The sequence below is a fragment of the Lepidochelys olivacea genome (genome assembly GCF_965140295.1).
Source record: "Lepidochelys olivacea isolate rLepOli2 genome assembly, chromosome: 26".
NCBI lineage: Eukaryota > Metazoa > Chordata > Testudines > Cheloniidae > Lepidochelys > Lepidochelys olivacea.
In genome coordinates this window covers 10,399,721-10,418,051 of record NC_140436.1, presented here as the reverse complement: position 1 = coordinate 10,418,051, position 18,331 = coordinate 10,399,721, and the positions used below count along the sequence as shown (strand labels likewise).

The window sequence follows — 18,331 nt, the reverse complement described above, 5'->3', positions numbered from 1 at the left end:
CCGCCGCCGGCACTGCCCCCCCCGGCACTGCTCCCCCCCCCCCGCCGCCGGCACTGCCCCCCCCGGCACTGCTCCCCCCCCCGCCGCCGGCACTGCCCCCCCCGGCACTGCTCCCCCCCCCCGCCGCCGGCACTGCCCCCCCCGGCACTGCTCCCCCCCCCCGCCGCCGGCACTGCCCCCCCCGGCACTGCTCCCCCCCCCCGCCGCCGGCACTGCCCCCCCCGGCACTGCTCCCCCCCCCCCGCCGCCGGCACTGCCCCCCCCGGCACTGCTCCCCCCCCCCCGCCGCCGGCACTGCCCCCCCCGGCACTGCTCCCCCCCCCCCGCCGCCGGCACTGCCCCCCCCGGCACTGCTCCCCCCCCCCGCCGCCGGCACTGCCCCCCCCGGCACTGCTCCCCCCCCCCCGCCGCCGGCACTGCCCCCCCCGGCACTGCTCCCCCCCCCCCGCCGCCGGCACTGCCCCCCCCCGGCACTGCTCCCCCCCCCCGCCGCCGGCACTGCCCCCCCCCGGCACTGCTCCCCCCCCCCGCCGCCGGCACTGCCCCCCCCGGCACTGCTCCCCCCCCCCCGCCGCCGGCACTGCCCCCCCCCGGCACTGCTCCCCCCCCCCCGCCGCCGGCACTGCCCCCCCCCGGCACTGCTCCCCCCCCCCCGCCGCCGGCACTGCCCCCCCCCGGCACTGCTCCCCCCCCCCCGCCGCCGGCACTGCCCTCCCCGGCACTGCTCCCCCCCCCCCGCCGCCGGCACTGCCCCCCCCCGGCACTGCCCTCCCCCCTGCCCCCAGCAGTGCTGTCGCCTGGCACTGCCCCCCCGGGCACTGCCCTCCCCCCCCCCGCCCCCAGCAGTGCTGTCGCCTGGCACTGCCCCCCCCCGGCACTGCCCTCCCCCCCCCCCGCCCCCAGCAGTGCTGTCGCCTGGCACTGCCCCCCCTGGCACTGCCCTCCCCCCCACCCCCAGCAATGTCATCGCCTGGCACTGCCCCCCGCCCCCTAGCAATCCCCCCTGCCTGCCTGGCACTGTGTCCCGTCCCTCCCATCCTTAGCAATGCCCCCTCCACCCACCCGGCTGCTTGGCAATGGCCCCTCCCCTGCTAACGTCCTGCTCCATCTTGTGTGATATTGACCCACCTTCCTTCTCCCCTATCCCCCGCTTTGTATTAATCCTCTGCCTGGGGATAATCCCCCCCCCCCCCGCATCTGATCCCTATTCTCCATCCCATTGCCACCCTCTCCCTGCTTTCAGCATCATCCTCCTGCCCCCTCTTGCTGTGTGTGTTTGGGGTGGGGGGGTGACCTGCTCTTCAGGTCTGGTATAACCCCCTACCCCCCCTCTTGCTCAGTGTCATCTCTCATCCATCCTCCTGCAAGGTGATAACTCCTCCATGTTCTGTCTGGGAGCCAGGGGTCCCCATTTGGCATGTTTAGCTGCAGCTTCCCTTCCCTAGCCTGTACCAGGAGGGCAGAGCCAGCTAATTGCATCAGGAATAGCATGGCCTGGGCTGTCATACTGGCTGTCTAGAGTGCGGGTATGGCAGTAGATGCATGGGAAGAGGATCCCTATATTTTGCAAAAGAAGGGGGAAAAAAGGGCCTAAAAGGGTTTTGGGTTTTTTTATGTGGCATGTTTGTTTTTTCCTCTTCCACTTGGTTGCAAATAAAGATGAGGATCTAAGTGGGTGGTAGGGGGTAAGCTTGTAAACCAGTGAAGAATTCAGGTTAATTCTCGCATGGCTTTGAAGGGGTGGGCTGGTTCCCCCCACGCCCCCTTGACTGATCCTTCTCTCGTGATATGCTTGTGCGTTTATTTGGAACAACTAAAAGGATACATTTGTTTTGTGGCTTTTACCTGTGAGCCCCATGTTCCTCACATTCCCTCCCATGTGTGTCTTGTGTATGCATTTGCTTTATCTTAAAATATTTGTATTGGAAATGAGTGACACAGACACAATCAAATTCCACCATCAAAGCTTGGCCCTAGCTTGCGGTTACATTTCACTTCCTAAAAACTAAGTAGAGCAGTTGATGCCCAGCATTGTGTATGCAAGTAACATAGCTTTCTGTGTATATGTGATTATTTTTTCTATAAAAGATGAAATACAGAGACAGAAAAAGAAGGATTCACTTTTATTCCCACCCTTTCATTTTGAAACAATCCATTATTGTAGCCTAGTCAGAGAAGATAAACTCTTAACACAGCCTTGGATCTGCTTTTGAGGGTGGTTTTTTAGGCACCAGAAGTTAACAGCCTGAAGGGTTTCAGAGTAACAGCGGTGTTAGTCTGTATTCGCAAAAAGAAAAGGAGTACTTGTGGCACCTTAGACACTAACCAATTTATTTGAGCATAAGCTTTCGTGAGCTACAGCTCACTTCATCGGATGCATACCGTGGAAACTGCAGCAGACTTTATATATACACAGAGAATATGAAACAATACCTCCTCCAACCCCACTGTCCTGCTGGTAATAGCTTATCTAAAGTGATCATCAGGTGGAATCACAAACCTTGCAAGCAGGTTCTGGCAGAAAGGGGAAGTCCCTAGGTTAGTGTGAAACAAAGTAATTAATGATCAGATGCAGTTCTTCCCTTTTCACTTTTGGCACACATGGTCTTAACATGAGTTAACAGGTTGAGATGAACCCTAGGCTCTGCCCTGAAGTTTGCCTCAGCCTGCTAACATGTGGAGGAAAAAACCCTACAAACTGTCCTGTGTTCATTAGGATTTTACCATGTGTTAACTAATGTGTAAGGAGAGAATACCCCCCCCCCCCATGTGTGTTTTTAGTGGGAGTTACAAGAGTATTGTCTAAGCCCTAGGGGAAAGGTACAGGGTTTGTGACTACCAGTCTCTCCAGCAGCGACTTGGGCAGCAGCTCACTGCTTTTTGTTTGCAGTAAAGAACCATGTCCTCATCTTGCATTTACTATTGATCCAAAGGTGAGTTTGGGAAGCAAGAGGGAAACATACCAAACGTGATAGCAACCCCTACAGTTTTCTAAGAAGTAGTATGACATGGTGAAGGAGCAGCAAGAAAAGACTCCTTCCTGAGACAGGGGTGGGAGAATATAGATATTTTTAATATGTGCCGCCTTGAGTGTTTTTCTTGTTGTCTGTCTTAATAGCATTAGCATTGAAATACCCCCACTCCTGTTTTGAAGTTAACGTACAATTGAATTCAAAGGGAAGAATGAAGGTCAGAGCTTCGCTTTCAGTGTTGTTCGGAAAGAGACATTTTTCTGCATGTGTAGCTTAGTCAGGGCAGCAGCAATTAATATTTTTTTCCCCAAACAGAAAATGCTAAAAATGTGCCCCCCACCCTCCAGCGATCGAAAGATTGGGTAGACAAGAACAACAGCTAGAGATCCTGCTGATTGTAGGGTTTCAATTTATTAATGTCTTGTTTTCCATGTCAAAGGGTTATAATTAGAACAAGTCAGCTGGTCACTTTCTCCTTGGCTTTGCCTACATGGGAAATTTTGGTGTCCCTCTCCAGTCCCCTGCCAGTCTAAACCAGTAATTGACATAGCGGTAGAAACCTCCCCTCCCTGTGGAGGCTATTACTCTGGTATAAAGAATAACTTTCTTTGGTTTAGTTTGTCACTTGGGAAGGGGTTTAAATTAAACTGGTAAAACTTTTTTTAATGGATTCCTCAACAAATAGTGGATAACCTGCCATAATGATCTAATATGAGACTGTATTAACTTTTTTTTAGGGCTTATCTGCTCAGGGGAAATTGACTTGGATTACTGTTCCAGAATAGCTCCCTGTGTGGACATTCTGTTTTAGAATAAAAGTCACTTTATTATTCTGGACTTTTATTCCAGAAGTGTCTACACAAGGAGATACTATGGAATAGTTAATTCTGCAAAAGCTATTCTGATCAATTTCCATCATGTAGACAAGATTCTTACTACTATTTCTGTAGCCAAGGCCTTAGAGACACTTTGACTGGGGAGCCATTTTTTAAGGATGACTTTTCTTTCAAACACGTTTTTCTCATGCATTTTGTTTTCAAGCTTGAGGCGCTATGGAGAAGAATGTTCAAGACAGTCTTAGGTATTCTAGGGTCCCTCATGTAAATTAAATTGAGGGTGCAGAACAAACCAGAATGTAATGTGACTGAGAGATGTGTTGGAACTGATTGGGGAGATGTGGGTAGTTAGCCGGAAGAATTGCCTTGTTTTATGTCCATACGTATCTGAAACAGTTACTACCGTCCACCACTCACCTAACTATATTTATGAAGAGCGAACACTTATGAAACAGTATGCCAGTAATTAAAACATGTTTTATTTTTGCTTAGAATCTGCAGGAAGAGGAGACTGACAGTCGGGTTATGTAAGGGGATGTGCATCATGCTGTAGTGGAAGGTAGGAATAAAATAATTGAAAACAAAATCTGTTTGCTGTGCTCTGTTGCATTAAAATGTTTTGCTTGTAAGCTTTCACTTATCCCTTTCTCGTCCAACCCGTAATACTGCTATCTTTATTGTGGAGCATGTTTCTATTAGAAACCGTATTTTCGAGTGATTAGTAGTGTACTGATGGTAACTGTAGTCTGGAAGGTGGAAAAAAGTCTGGTGGTGGTGAGCTATTTTCAGATTACACGAGGCAAAAAATGAAGTTTAGACTTTTAGGTCTTCCTCTACGTAAGGACTGTTTCAAATATTGTAGTTTATTAAGCACTTATCTTGACCTCTACATATAAAACAAGTATATAAAAACAAATTCATCACTTACTATGAAGAAGTGAATTCAAATTGACAACTCTCAGCCATGTTTGTTTAAAAAAACAAACACACACCTTGGAAGAGAGATCAGGATTTTGAAATCTCACTTTTTTTTGAACTTCTAGGTTTGTATTGTAATTGCACTGTAACATAGTGGACTCACCACCTGAAGCGCCCAGTTGTGGCAGGGTGCAGTGCTGTGAGTGGTCCTTGTCTCTGGCACCATTTTCAGGCAGCCCATCTCTCAATGGGTCTTCTGTGGCTCGGCCCTTCAGCCAAGTTACAAAGTTCAGTCCCCTAGAGTGGTACCAGAAGGGTCCAACAGAAAGTTCACAACCCCCCCCCCCCCCCCCAATACAAGAGAGCCTTTTGCTCCCCATCTTGGGCTATTCCTGAGCCTGCCTTTGAGCTCAGTATTCCTGCCTTTGAGCTTGCATGCCTCAGTGGCTGGTGAGGGAACCCAGGCCCACCCTCTGCTCTGCCTGGGGACCCTGTGTAAAGTAGCTAGGTCTGCTCCTTCAGGCAGGCTGCCATTTCCCTTTGCCACTTCATATCTCCAAGCCCCCTTGCGCTGCTTTCTTGCAGTTTGAGTTTAACACAGCTTCCCTTTTTCGGGCTTCTCCCTAGATCCTCTCAGCTTCTTGTTTCTCTGCTAAACTAGCTACCCTTCCCTCTGTCTTGGACTCCACTGAAGTGCTTTTACTGCCATACTTCAGGGCCTTCCAATCCATGTGTCTGATGCTAAGAGAGCTGTGCTAACTGACTCAGGAGGGAGTGAAGCCCAGCCCTTTGCCCTTTAATAATGGGGAGATTCCAGAGGTTCTTAACCTCTCTACTTCAGGCAGGAAGGCACATGGCTATCCGTTCTCAAAATCATGTTAATATTAAGTTTGAGACAATTTAAACACAAAGCAATTCTGTTCGTGCTGAGGACATGCATCATGTGCCCTTCAGTATACAGGTGATGTTGGGTACAACCATGATGATCCTGTTCTGATCTTGTTTGTGGCAGAGGACATTATATCCTTCCCCTTCTGTACAAGTGGTGTTTTGATCCAATGCTTGTGACATCGAAGTGCTGGAGAAAATGAGCTCTCTGAATGATTCCAGGGTTTTAAAAGGGCACAGAGGAAGAGTAATTCTGTTAGAATTGCATTTGAAAAGGTGTAAGCAGCAATAGGACATTTAATTGTATTCTTGTTTTAGACTTTTAGGTTCTATGTTGGTTAAAAATAATGGCTGAAATAGCGTTTCTTGAGTGCAATTACTAATCATAGGTTAGATGTAAAGGAATGTTTGCTTGTTATCTGCCTTGTGATTAAGGGGATTGAGGTCTGATTTTAGTAACCTGCTAACATTAACAGTGTTTGTTTTTAGAATAAAATGGCTCAAAGTATACAGAGTCAAATGGGTATAAATACTGAAGGAAAAGTTGGTTGATTTCCCTCTCTTTCCCCCGGTGTTTTAAATCTAACACTACACATAGGGCTGGCTTGGAATGTTCTAGGCATCTGTGAAATTGATTAGCTGCATATATTTGTAAGTCAGCTACCTTATTGCATAAGTCATTTTAAGTGGACTGGATAAAACATTTTGAGAATGTATTGAAGAGAGCAATTCTGTATTGTCCGGTGAATGAGCAAGGTGACTTAACAGGTCTCTTCCATATCTAATTTCTGAGTACAAGTAATAGATTCTTATGCCTACATGCATTTAGGTAGCTTGAGCCCCATTAGTACTTTAAAATGCCCGTGCACATTTTCATTGTGGCTACTCTGGCTTGCTTGTTATCCCCTGATATCTCATTAGATTCGAGAGGCACAATCTTAGCGGGTCAAGGTTTCCTTCTCTTTTATATTTTCAGTGTGGTTTCAGCTTTTATCAGGATGCTTGTTCTTGCTGTGATCAGCTGTAAAATTTAAAAGTAGGTTGGAGTGGGGAGAGAGAACTTCAGGCTTTGTGCACACGCAGGTACCCTAGCGTAAACAGGTTGCTGCTGCTATTTGAAGCCCTATGTCCGCTGGCGCGGAGGTAGATGATGTGGCCATTAATATGCTGGTGGCCTGTCTACCCCAGGGCTGTCAACATTGCTAAGGACAGTGGAGCTGAACTGGTATTAGCCATGGTGGGAAATCTTTGAAAGGAGCTTTGGGTCAAGTAGGTGTGGCCTGAAGTTACACTTGTAGAGTACTATAGATGTATACTGAACCCACTTTTGAGACACAGCTGTGATCGTGGCTCTTATTTGGTTACTGAACTATCATTGTTTCTTGGTGGTCTTTTTGGTGTCACTAGTTTAGCATTATCAATTAGAATACTATACTGTGCTTTTAAGTGTACATTTCAAAGTTTTCCTATTTTGTGGTGCTGATTGAATGTAAGTTTTTAAAAAAATAATCTTAAAATATTCATGAGCATATAAATGCTTTCCAAAAAAAAAGCACCAAACCCACAACCTTGATAGCTTGTCATGGCTTTGTCACTTGTCATTCTATGAAGTTATTAGCAGCTTGTAATTCGGAATAAAATGCTGCATTACAAAAATAGCAACATTCTTGTTTCTCTGGCAAACGTTAAATAAAATTAAAATGCCATGAAGTCAAATACCAGTTGAGCTGACTGCATTGTGGTATGATTTGAACAGGCTGTGGCTTTTACCTTTCTTGTGGGAAGGGATGCCTGCTTTGTGTTATCTGAGACTTGGAATCCCTATTGTGTTGAGTTACAAAGGATAAATGAGGCCAAAACTGAGAAACTGGTCCTTTGTATGGAGATTCCAGTATCAGCTTCTGTCCTCCTTAACAAAGGCAACATGCCAACCATTTCAGATGGTGGGATGGGACACAGTTTCTGATACAGTACCCAAGCTCTGCCTACAGTTCCCAGACCATTTGATGACTAGTCTCTTGTAATGTCTTTTAGACCAAGGGAATCCTGGTTATTTGATGAGACAATAAGGTTGTGGCTAATTTTTTTCTGAAGCCAGAATGAGTTATTTTTGGCAGGCAAGTTGTGAGAAGTGCATGAAGGAGAACTGAAGGAGGAATTCATAAGGAAGCAGGCTGGGCAAATACTCCATTACTTCTGCTGCTTGGTGATATTTACAAGGAAACTGAAGCAGGTCCTCACTTTTCCTTCTCACTTAGGTTAGATGTTCTGGATGGCTGAAATACAGGCAGAATTAAGTACAGGTCAACAGTTTAACCAGAGCGGCATTGTGATCTAGTAGGGTAAATGCAAGACTGGGAGCTCATGAATCTTAATACTATCTCTGAAGCCATGTGCATTTCAGGTAAAGGCATCATCTTTTGAAGTGTTGTAACTGATATGGTATAGAGCACCGCTTTGCCCTGAGTTTGGACAGGATCGCTTCTTTCTAAGAACATGTTGGGATCAACCATGAGCCGCTAATGGCATGGACTAGCAGCTTGGTCTAGCTCTCACTACAGTCATTGAGAGACTCCTATTGACTTCAATGGCAGTTGGATCAAGCTCTTAAGATGTGTGAGGGTGAGTTAGTCACAATTTCTGTGCCCCTTGCCACATCTTTAAATGGGGACAGTGTTTATCTATGGCACAGTATTAGTGTGAAGATAATTGTTTATAAAGTACTATATGGTCATGCTGGTAGTATTATACATTTCAGGCTACCGGACGGTGGTTTTACGAACCTGATATTTACCCCGGATATGTTCGTATTATTATTGTACTTACTCCAGTTTACTCATGGAATTTTATACGTTTAAAAAATTTAACACTCGCAGGTGGAGACACGTATTTTGTTTTTTACAAGTCTTTTGACGTTTGTGTGGTGTTGTGGAACCAGTCACAAATGTCTTGGGCTATTTATTTGATCTAGCTATCCCAATTTGCATTTTTTTTAAAATCAAGAGCCGGAAAACTTGTCCGGTAATGAAGACCTTGACTTGGTGTAGCCGAGTACCTAGCAAAATGGGGTCCTAGTTCATGATTAGAGCTCCTAGATGCTCAGTAGTAATCTTCTCACAGCTGTGTCAGCTGACTTTGATCGCAAATCCTTGGATGAAAGGCAATATAGAAGCAACATACTAGTGTTCCTCTGCAAAACCTGGGTCATGGTATTTCCAACATACTGGCATATTTCCATGGTCTTGTTTGTAAAATCCATCCCAGTTTTGATGGTATAGATCACTAAGGGAGGAGATGGGGGAGAGTCAGCATGATCTCTTGAGTTGGTAGCTGATAGTCTTGACAGAGAATATTTCTCTATGAGGCCTCTTCTGCTCCAGGAAACACTCCAGTCACTGGCAACAGGTTTCGGCAGTGGGTCCCTCTGGGTATGTCTGCACTGCAATTAGACATCTGTGGCTGGCTCGGACGAAGACGCTGTTAATTGCTGTTTAGACCTTTGAGCTGGGGCCTGGGCTCTAGGACCATTCCACCTCGCAGGGTCCAGCTGCAGCCCATATGTCGACACCACAGTTAAACAGCGCGTTAACCCAAGTCTCGTGAATCCGAGTCTGCTGGCCCGGGCCAGCCGTGGATTTTTTTAATAGCAGGGTAGTCATACCCTCTGAATCTATTCTGACAATGGTTTAGTTGGAAAGGACAAAGCATGGTAGGACAAAACAATTTTCAGCACCATTACCAAAAGCATTATTGAGGCCGTATCTCGGTTACAGAGCTCATGTCAGTGTGGTTATGTCAGCCTAGCTACACTGACGTAGCCCCTTCATGTCGATGCCGCATAGGCAGATAAAAGTAAATACCACTTCTCCGAACCATATTTACCTATTCCTGGATTCCAAGGCCAGAACCGACCATTGTGACCATTTAGTCTGACCTAATATAACACAGGTGAGAGGACTTCCCCAAAATAATTCCTAGAGTATATCTTTTGGAAAAACATCCAATCTTGATTTAAAAATTGCCAGAGATGGAGAATCCACCACGACCTTGGTAAATTGTTCCAGTGGTTAATTACCCTCTGTTCAAAATTGACACCTTATTTCCAGTCAGAATTTGTCTAGCTTCAGCTTCCAGCCATTAGCTCATACTTCTAGCAGATGTAAAATAATGCCAATGTAAATTTTAAGCGTTGACCAAGCCTGGGACTCAGTTAAACCAAGCGATACTAGCAATTAAACAATTTTAAACATACTTTCAGAGGAACTTATTGATGATCATCAGCAGTGGGTTTGTTTCCTAGCATTAGATGAGCTTAAGACCATGGAATTGTCTGAATCCTTGGACCTTTGCTATTTTTAGCAAGATCTTTTGGACATATGTTAGCTCAACTTCTACACACCAGTTAATGAATGCTTTCATAGTCCATTCAGTACTTTCTGAATATGCTCAGTCTTTGTCCTTAGAACAATGCATCCGGTATATTAAGTATAAAAGTATAATTACCATTTTTATTCTGTAAGCTGTTGTGACAGCCAATGCCTTGTTGAATGGCAGGTAATAGATTGGTTGTGGAGACATCACTGTGTGTGGGTATCTTTAAAAAGTGGATATCTACATTCATCTTGTCTTGCCTTAATTATTCAAATAGGAAATTGTGTCTGTTGAAGGGAGAATATATAAGAAAGGGGTATTACTCCAAATAGTAAATAACAGTGAAAGAGTTAGTGCTTTTAAGAAAAGGTTCAAGGCATACGGACATTAAGTAATGCCAATTAAGTGAGGTTAACACTTAACTCTAGTTACTAAAACATGCCAAACCAAATTTATGTACAGAAACATCATAAAAGCCTTTTAACTTTAATACATGGTAAAAGAATAAATTGCTAGCCTGTCAAAAGGTTAAAAAAGACAGAAAATGTATTAATTTAACCAATTTAAATACATGGCCTAAAATAAGGTAGTCTTAAAAGGCTAGTCTTGTTGTAAGAATAAACTTTGTTTCAGGGTTTTCCTGCAGATGGTAAAAATATCCTTGTAGCTGTTTGAACCACTGTTGAACTATTCTACTTTTCCTTTGTGACATTCCTTAATGACCAGCATAGAAATGGAAATATTTCATTTCTATTACCTTCTCATTTACATCGGTTGGAGAAGAATTGATAAAAAGTTGTTTAAATATAAATTCTCGGTACATGTTGGACTTAAATGTGTTGTAAATCTTTTCTTTCTTAAAGACTTCTCTACTGAGGAAAAATTTCAAACCCATTGTGGTAAATCACACCTTGCTGTACCCATGTTAATCATTTTAGTTGCCACATAGACTAAATATCAGTTGTGTTTAAGCAAGGTCTCGTTATTGCCCATCTCCTCTTCCTATTTGTTCCTCCAGTGAAGTAGCAATGCTAAATTTGAAACGTCGCGTTAATTTCCAAGGCCGCAAACTGGCTTCACAAGCATAGAATGGTGAGGAGGTGAAGCTGGATGATTGAATAATATCTTTTATCTAAACATATCTGAAACGATAGCAAGGGGAATAATGAGCAGGACTGGTTGAACATGTGCCAGTCTGTGTAAACAATCGTTTCAAACTTGTTCTGTTGTGAAAGTGATAAACTATTAGATAGTTGCCATAATATGACGAAATAAAGTGCAAGATTACATAAATCCTTCCGTGTATGGGGAAGAGAGTGAGGAGTGCTCAGATAATTTAGAAAGCATGATTGATAGGAGTTAATGTTTTGTTCTGGAATGAGAAACCATCTGGGGCTAGACCTATAAAGGGATTTAGATGCCTAACTGCCATTTTAGCCACCTTAATCCCTCAGTCAGCTGCCATCTATCTCTGTAGGTTCCTAAAGTCCCATGGTGCCTAAATCTGAAGCTGGGCCAGCACACAGCTGCCTCTGTCTAGGTATCTGGGCACCTAGCTCACGGCTAAGATCCTCAAACTAGGCATTGCCTTGCCTATCTCACCTGCGGGGCTCGATCTACTAGGTGGCGTCAGAAACTGCCTACCAGAATGGGTGCTGCACAAAACAACATGAGGAAAAGATGGTGTTGCGTTCCCCCAACCCCCCAGTAACCTTTAGCCCAGTGGTTAGCACGCTCACGGAGGAGAAGGGAGATCCAGGTTCCAGTCCCTGTGCGCCAATGCATATTTAATTATTTATACATGGAGGAACAGTTTCAACAGGAGAGCCTGAGATTGGCCCAGCACACACCCATTGCCCAGTGGTTACAGCATTTCTTGAGAGTGAGGAGATCCAAGTTCAAAAGTCCCTGCTTCACAATCGGGCAGAGAATGGAACTAAACATGGGTTTTCCACATCCTGATTGAGTACCCTAAACACTGGGCGAAAGGTTATAAAGATAGTACCAACTCTTTTGTGAGAAGGGGCTTAGACATCTAACTTCAGGAGAGGGTTCATGGCTCTGACTTCCAAACGTAGGCATCTAAGTCCTTTTGAGGGGCAGGTCTTAGGGCATTTCCTACTGTCTACATCAGGAAACTTCCTGTTCAGCCCGGTGGTATTTGTGGCTCCATTCTTAGGTGCCGGACTTCCCCTATGCATTGTATAGGAAGCCTGGGCACTTAACTCAGGGTTATAAATCTCACTAGGCAGTAGGGCACCTAAAAGTTAGGTGTTAAAATGCTCTGTCTCCTTTGCAGATCTAGCCCCTAAAAAACAGTTAAGAAACTCCATGTCCAATTATTGATCGTAAATCACTGGGTTTGTCCTCCTGATTCGTCACCAGTAGGAAAACTAACACAACTTGGGTAAATCATGTTTCTTGTTCTGTTCTATTAATGTTTTTTTGAGACTTTCCTTGTCGTATAACTGCTTTTCTTGTGGTTGCAAACATTTGCATTTAAAAAGTCATCTTCCAACATAACCATCCTCCTTTCTCTGCAACTGAGACAGTTTGAAATTAGCATGTTAATTTTAGCTTTTTAATACTGTTTGTTTTCAGAGTCTAATCTTGCTTTCAGAAACTCCATGCAAGAACTGTCGCTGGAGTAAAACGCACAAACAGACGAACAGTTTGGTAGGTTTTTTGCAAGTCATCGGCTAGTGCTGGACGGCAAACTGTTTCCACTTGGACATCTTTTTTAAAACAGGCCTGTGTGATCATTTGAAAAACATGCCAGTGCAATTTATGGTTGTTGTCACCACCTCTTGGAAAAGAGGGGTTAGATTTTAAAAGCCCTTAATAAACATGTGGCATTTCCAGTGTTAGTATGCATTCTGGTAGAACTCTCTGAGACCTTCAGTGTTCCTGTGGGCAGCTGTGAGACTTGCCTCGGCTCTGTGTCACTGGCCCAGTACATCAATTTGTTTTGGTAGATTGCTGGTAGGTGCCGTCTGTAATGCGTGCTCATTCTTGCAGACAGAACAGCGAGTATTGAATGGATAGCATTAGGGGAATGGAATTTATGCCACTAATTTCACTGGACTTGCCATGTGCTCTTAAAATCTAAGCCCTTTTGAAATAGAAACTCTTATCCTCAGTACTGCTGATGGCTGTTAAATCTTTGTGAATTGATTCCCTCTCAGAATTTTTTCAGATCCTGGTCCTTCCCCGTAATTGCTTGTAGTAGATGTCACAGTTGAAGGCAACTGTGCCTGTATACCCCTTCCATGACTCAGCAAGACCATCCACTGTAGGTTCCCAGCTCCTGAACTGCCACCTCTGTTGCACGGAGACCCTCCCGACTTGGGTTTTTCCAGGCTGCACAGTTCCCTGTCTACACTGAGTTCCCCAGCAAGGCAGGCCTCCTCTGCACTTTTTCCTCTTCAGAGCCTATTGTTACCCTTAGCTACAAGCTACTCCACAGCTCTTTCTAAGTGAGCGCGTGCTTATAACCTTACCAGCAAAACTTAAATGTTCTTATGTACTTTTGTTAACCCATGGATGCCTGTGTTGATTCCATCAACACTTTCTCGTCTTGAAGTCAGTGGCAACACCAAACAGGAGATAAGCAATGCAACCTTGTTTACGCCAGTATCTGTGAATAAAATGTTTATAAACCGAGGAGAGTAAATATTTCTCAGAGTTGTGCAAGCATAAAAAACATAAGCAAAGGCTGATGCACAAAAAATGCAGTAATTTATACTAAGCTTACTAAGAGATCCCAGTAGATTGTTTGGGGCAATTGCTCTTCAGCCTGGAGGGTCCTCTCACATTGGGATCTGCAGTGTTCAGTCTTGTCCCTTCTGTAGTTTGTGCCCGAGCAAGTTGCCTTTATCCTTTTAAATGTCAAACGAAGAAAAAAAGAACTAGGCTGGAAAACATGTTGGTTTTAGCTGTTGAAGGAGAGGAAAATTCAATTCAGGTCTATTTAAAAAAACTACCTGAGTTAAAGGATATGTCCAAAAGTTGCTGCCTCCTTGAGGTGGCTATGGACAAACTCCTTTATCAAAGGCACTTGTATGGGAGCTGGGGTACCTACGTTCTCACTAGCCCATTCATCCCCTAGCACACCCTTCCTCCTCCTCCGCTATCACTCCTCTTCACCACTGGACTAGTCTGGTAAGCCCCTTTGTTTTCGGTTTAAACCGATTTTTTACCAAAAAAACTCTGGTTTTACAAAATATCTTTTTTTTTTCTTTCTGATTTTCTCCCTACGTTTGTATCGTTCAAATATATAAAAATAACTTATTTTATGAGGAAAATACAACACATTGCATGTGATATGTATTAGAATAATACATTAGTCTGCATGTATATGCAAAGAGGCCTTTGGAACTAAGGCTGTGTGTTGGTCTACAAGATACACACAATAAACAAACAGGCACGCATGCAAGCTCTGAAGTGCCGGTGCATCTGAATGTACTGATGAATCTCATGCCCACCATGTACCCATTCAGGCCATTAGCAGAGAACAGTTTAAAGATTTAGTGCATTAAAATGGGAAGAAAATGAAAATCTGTATCATAATATGTTTCCGAACACAAGGAATTATTTGAAAGCTTTAAAAAAAAAGAGGAGAAAAGGATGAAGTTGAGTGTGTGCTGCAAATGGTGTGGCCCAATTATTAAATGTAAATAGTTATAGGCTAATAGTACCAAGGCTACAACAGTAAACTGCTTATTCAAATGAAAAGTTTTATTTGGGGTTTAGAGAGAGATTGTTTTCCTAAACTCAAAGGAGAAACTGTGTTTTGAGTTCTGTTTTAGTTCTACAGCAAACCACATTGAATTCTCAAAAAGAAAAGGAGGACTTGTGGCACCTTAGAGACTAACCAATTTATTAGAGCATAAGCTTTCGTGAGCTACAGCTCACTTCCTCAGATGCATATTGTGGAAACTGCAGCAGGCTTTATATATACACAGAGAATATGAAACAATACCTATTCCCACCCCACTGTCCTGCTGGTAATAGCTTATCTAAAGTGATTTCCAGCACAAATCCAGGTTTTCTCACCCTCCACCCCCCCACACAAATTCACTCTCCTGCTGGTGATAGCCCATCCAAAGTGACAACTCTTTACACAATGTGCATGACAATCAAGCTGGGCTATTTCCTGCATAAATCCAGGTTCTCACATCCCCCCCACCCCCATACACACACAAACTCACTCTCCTGCTGGTAATAGCTCATCCAAACTGACCACTCTTCAAGTTAAAATCCAAGTTAAACCAGAACATCTGGGGGGGGGGGGGGGTAGGAAAAAACAAGAGGAAACAGGCTACCTTGCATAATGACTTAGCCACTCCAAGTCTCTATTTAAGCCTAAATTAATAGTATCCAATTTGCAAATGAATTCCAATTCAGCAGTTTCTCGCTGGAGTCTGGATTTGAAGTTTTTTTGTTTTAAGATAGCGACCTTCATGTCTGTGATCGCGTGACCAGAGAGATTGAAGTGTTCTCCGACTGGTTTATGAATGTTATAATTCTTGACATCTGATTTGTGTCCATTTATTCTTTTACGTAGAGACTGTCCAGTTTGACCAATGTACATGGCAGAGGGGCATTGCTGGCACATGATGGCATATATCACGTTGGTGGATGTGCAGGTGAACGAGCCTCTGATAGTGTGGCTGATGTTATTAGGCCCTGTGATGGTGTCCCCTGAATAGATATGTGGGCACAGTTGGCAACGGGCTTTGTTGCAAGGATAAGTTCCTGGGTTAGTGGTTCTGTTGTGTGGTATGTGGTTGTTGGTGAGTATTTGCTTCAGGTTGCGGGGCTGTCTGTAGGCAAGGACTGGCCTGTCTCCCAAGATTTGTGAGAGTGTTGGGTCATCCTTTAGGATAGGTTGTAGATCCTTAATAATGCGTTGGAGGGGTTTTAGTTGGGGGCTGAAGGTGACGGCTAGTGGCGTTTGTGTGTGTATGGGGGTGGGGGGGATGTGAGAACCTGGATTTATGCAGGAAATAGCCCAGCTTGATTGTCATGCACATTGTGTAAAGAGTTGTCACTTTGGATGGGCTATCACCAGCAGGAGAGTGAATTTGTGTGGGGGGGTGGAGGGTGAGAAAACCTGGATTTGTGCTGGAAATCACTTTAGATAAGCTCTTACCAGCAGGACAGTGGGGTGGGAATAGGTATTGTTTCATATTCTCTGTGTATATATAAAGCCTGCTGCAGTTTCCACGATATGCATCTGAGGAAGTGAGCTGTAGCTCACGAAAGCTTATGCTCTAATAAATTGGTTAGTCTCTAAGGTGCCACAAGTCCTCCTTTTCTTTTTGCGAATACAGACTAACAGGGCTGTTACTCTGAAACCTGTCACATTGAATTCTGTTCATCAGAGCATTAATATACTGAAGATTAATATAAACCTTTATCTCCTGGGCTTCCGTCCGCCAAAGAAAACCCCGATATTTATCCAGAAAAATGATTAATATGTTTTGCACTGATTTTCACATGTTTTTGTTGTTGTGATAAATACTGACAATTTCCTGGGTAATTTTAAATAAAATAAAAACCAAAAATGAGGGGCCCTACAATAGGCAATAGTGCATTCTGCTAACTTTAGGATATTGTGACTCTCCGAATCCATTAGAATGACATTGCGTATTGCCTTATAGTGAAAGAAACCTATTGATGACCTTTATTTATAAAAATCGTAATTTGCCCCACTAGTGATGAAACATGGGTATTAGATCTTTAAAGGCTCTTTATGCTTTTTTCTTTTCTGTAGGTCATCTGAGTCAACCGTCCCTTATCACCTCTGACTCTTCCTGATTTCAGAATAGAGTTTTCTAGATGTACTTCATCTCTAACGAAGGATTTTCTCTTGATGGAATAATTTTGTTTTTCTCCCCTTTCATCTCCCTCCACCACACACTTTTTGTCTCCTCGTTGTCTCCGAGGTTTGTGGTGGTTTCTCCACCGCTGGAAATGGTAAAATCAAGATTGGATTCCCGCCCCTAAAATATGGGCTGTAGTTCAAACAGGAATTAATTCAGGGAAATACTATGGCCTGTATTATGCAGTAAGTCATGCTAGATGATCACAGTGGTCCTTTTTGGCCTTATCTATGAAAATGTGTCTCTCCCTTTGCTCTGCTGCTACTCTTTTCCCAATGGCAACTACCACTCTCAGTAGTAGATGGCAAACATGGTTGCATTAACATGTAGCACTCCCAGTTGCCCACTGTGAGATGTTGAGCCATGTAGTCCAGGGGGGCGACACTCTGCAGCATCCACTGTACTGGGTGTGCAGTTAGCTAGAAACTTCTACAGTGAGGTAAGAGCTGGATTGAGGAAAATGGGTAACTGAAAGACTTGAGTACCCCGCACTTGAAACCTAACAATTCCTTCACAGAAAAATGAGCATACGTTTGCTGACTATTCCTAGAAGAGCGTCCTTGAAATAATCCAAAAGGAATGTATAGTCACCAAATCAGAAGGGGCGTTACTCGAACAACTGAATTATTGTAAAGAAACTGAGAAAATATGCTAAATTTGAAATGGACTTGTGGCCATGCTTTGAAGATTGATGGGAATATTTAATTTCAGATGAAAGTAGGTGTGTTAGGGTTACTGCAGCAGCTAGGGAGTACTTGAATAACTTTGTACGTATCACTCGCTTACTGAGTCCTGAATGAGATAACAGGATTTGAAGCGAAGATTGAGCAGAGGCAGGCCTACACCCATCTCCTTCCCCTAGTTCCAACGCTGCTTCACCTTTGTGGCTAGATCAGGGATTGGCAACCTTTAGCACACGAGCCCACCCGCCAGGGTAAGCCCTCTGGTGAGCCAGGCGGGTTTGTTTACTTGCCATGTCAGTAGGTTTGGTTGATCGCAGCTGTTCACCGCTCCAGGCCAATGGGAGCTGCGGGAAGCGGGGCATGCTGATGGAGGGCCAGTGGGAGCTGCGATCGGCCGAACCTGCGGACGTGGCAGGTAAACAAACCGTCCCGGCCCACCAGGGGGGGTTATGCTGATGGGCCGCGTGCCAGAGGTTGCCGATCCCTGGGCTTGATTGTTCTGCTTGATCAGTTAGCATTTAGTGCAGGAGTTTTTCCTAAGCACCTGTGCAAACAGCATGTTGAGTTCAAGGATGTATGCATTTTGGAGTTGCTTTTGTTTGTATAAAAATAGAGAATAACTTCCCCTAAAAAATGGAATTCTTTCTAGTTTTGCGCACAGCCTGTAATCATCTCAGTGTGGAAGTCTAGTATAAATGTGGTTTATACTGGCAAAAGCGTGCTTTTGCTGATTTGCTTATACAGATTCTCTGAACAAAATAAGCTATATCAGCAAA

The 18,331-nt window shown here is 44.4% G+C and overlaps 1 protein-coding gene across 2 annotated transcripts in view; it reads left to right on the top strand.

Annotated features, from left to right (window-relative positions):
- The window catches only part of SLC23A2 (solute carrier family 23 member 2), a 117,466-nt gene that overhangs the window by 9,982 nt on the left and 89,153 nt on the right, over window positions 1-18,331 (top strand). Inside the window, exons 1-2 of one of the 2 annotated variants that reach the window (XM_084615401.1) lie at window positions 2,914-2,933; window positions 4,301-4,367. The gene's annotated coding sequence lies outside the window, so the exon portion shown is untranslated. Of the gene's footprint in view, window positions 1-2,913; window positions 2,934-4,300; window positions 4,368-18,331 lie in introns of those variants that run through there. The other variant, XM_084615402.1, reaches the window with a different exon arrangement.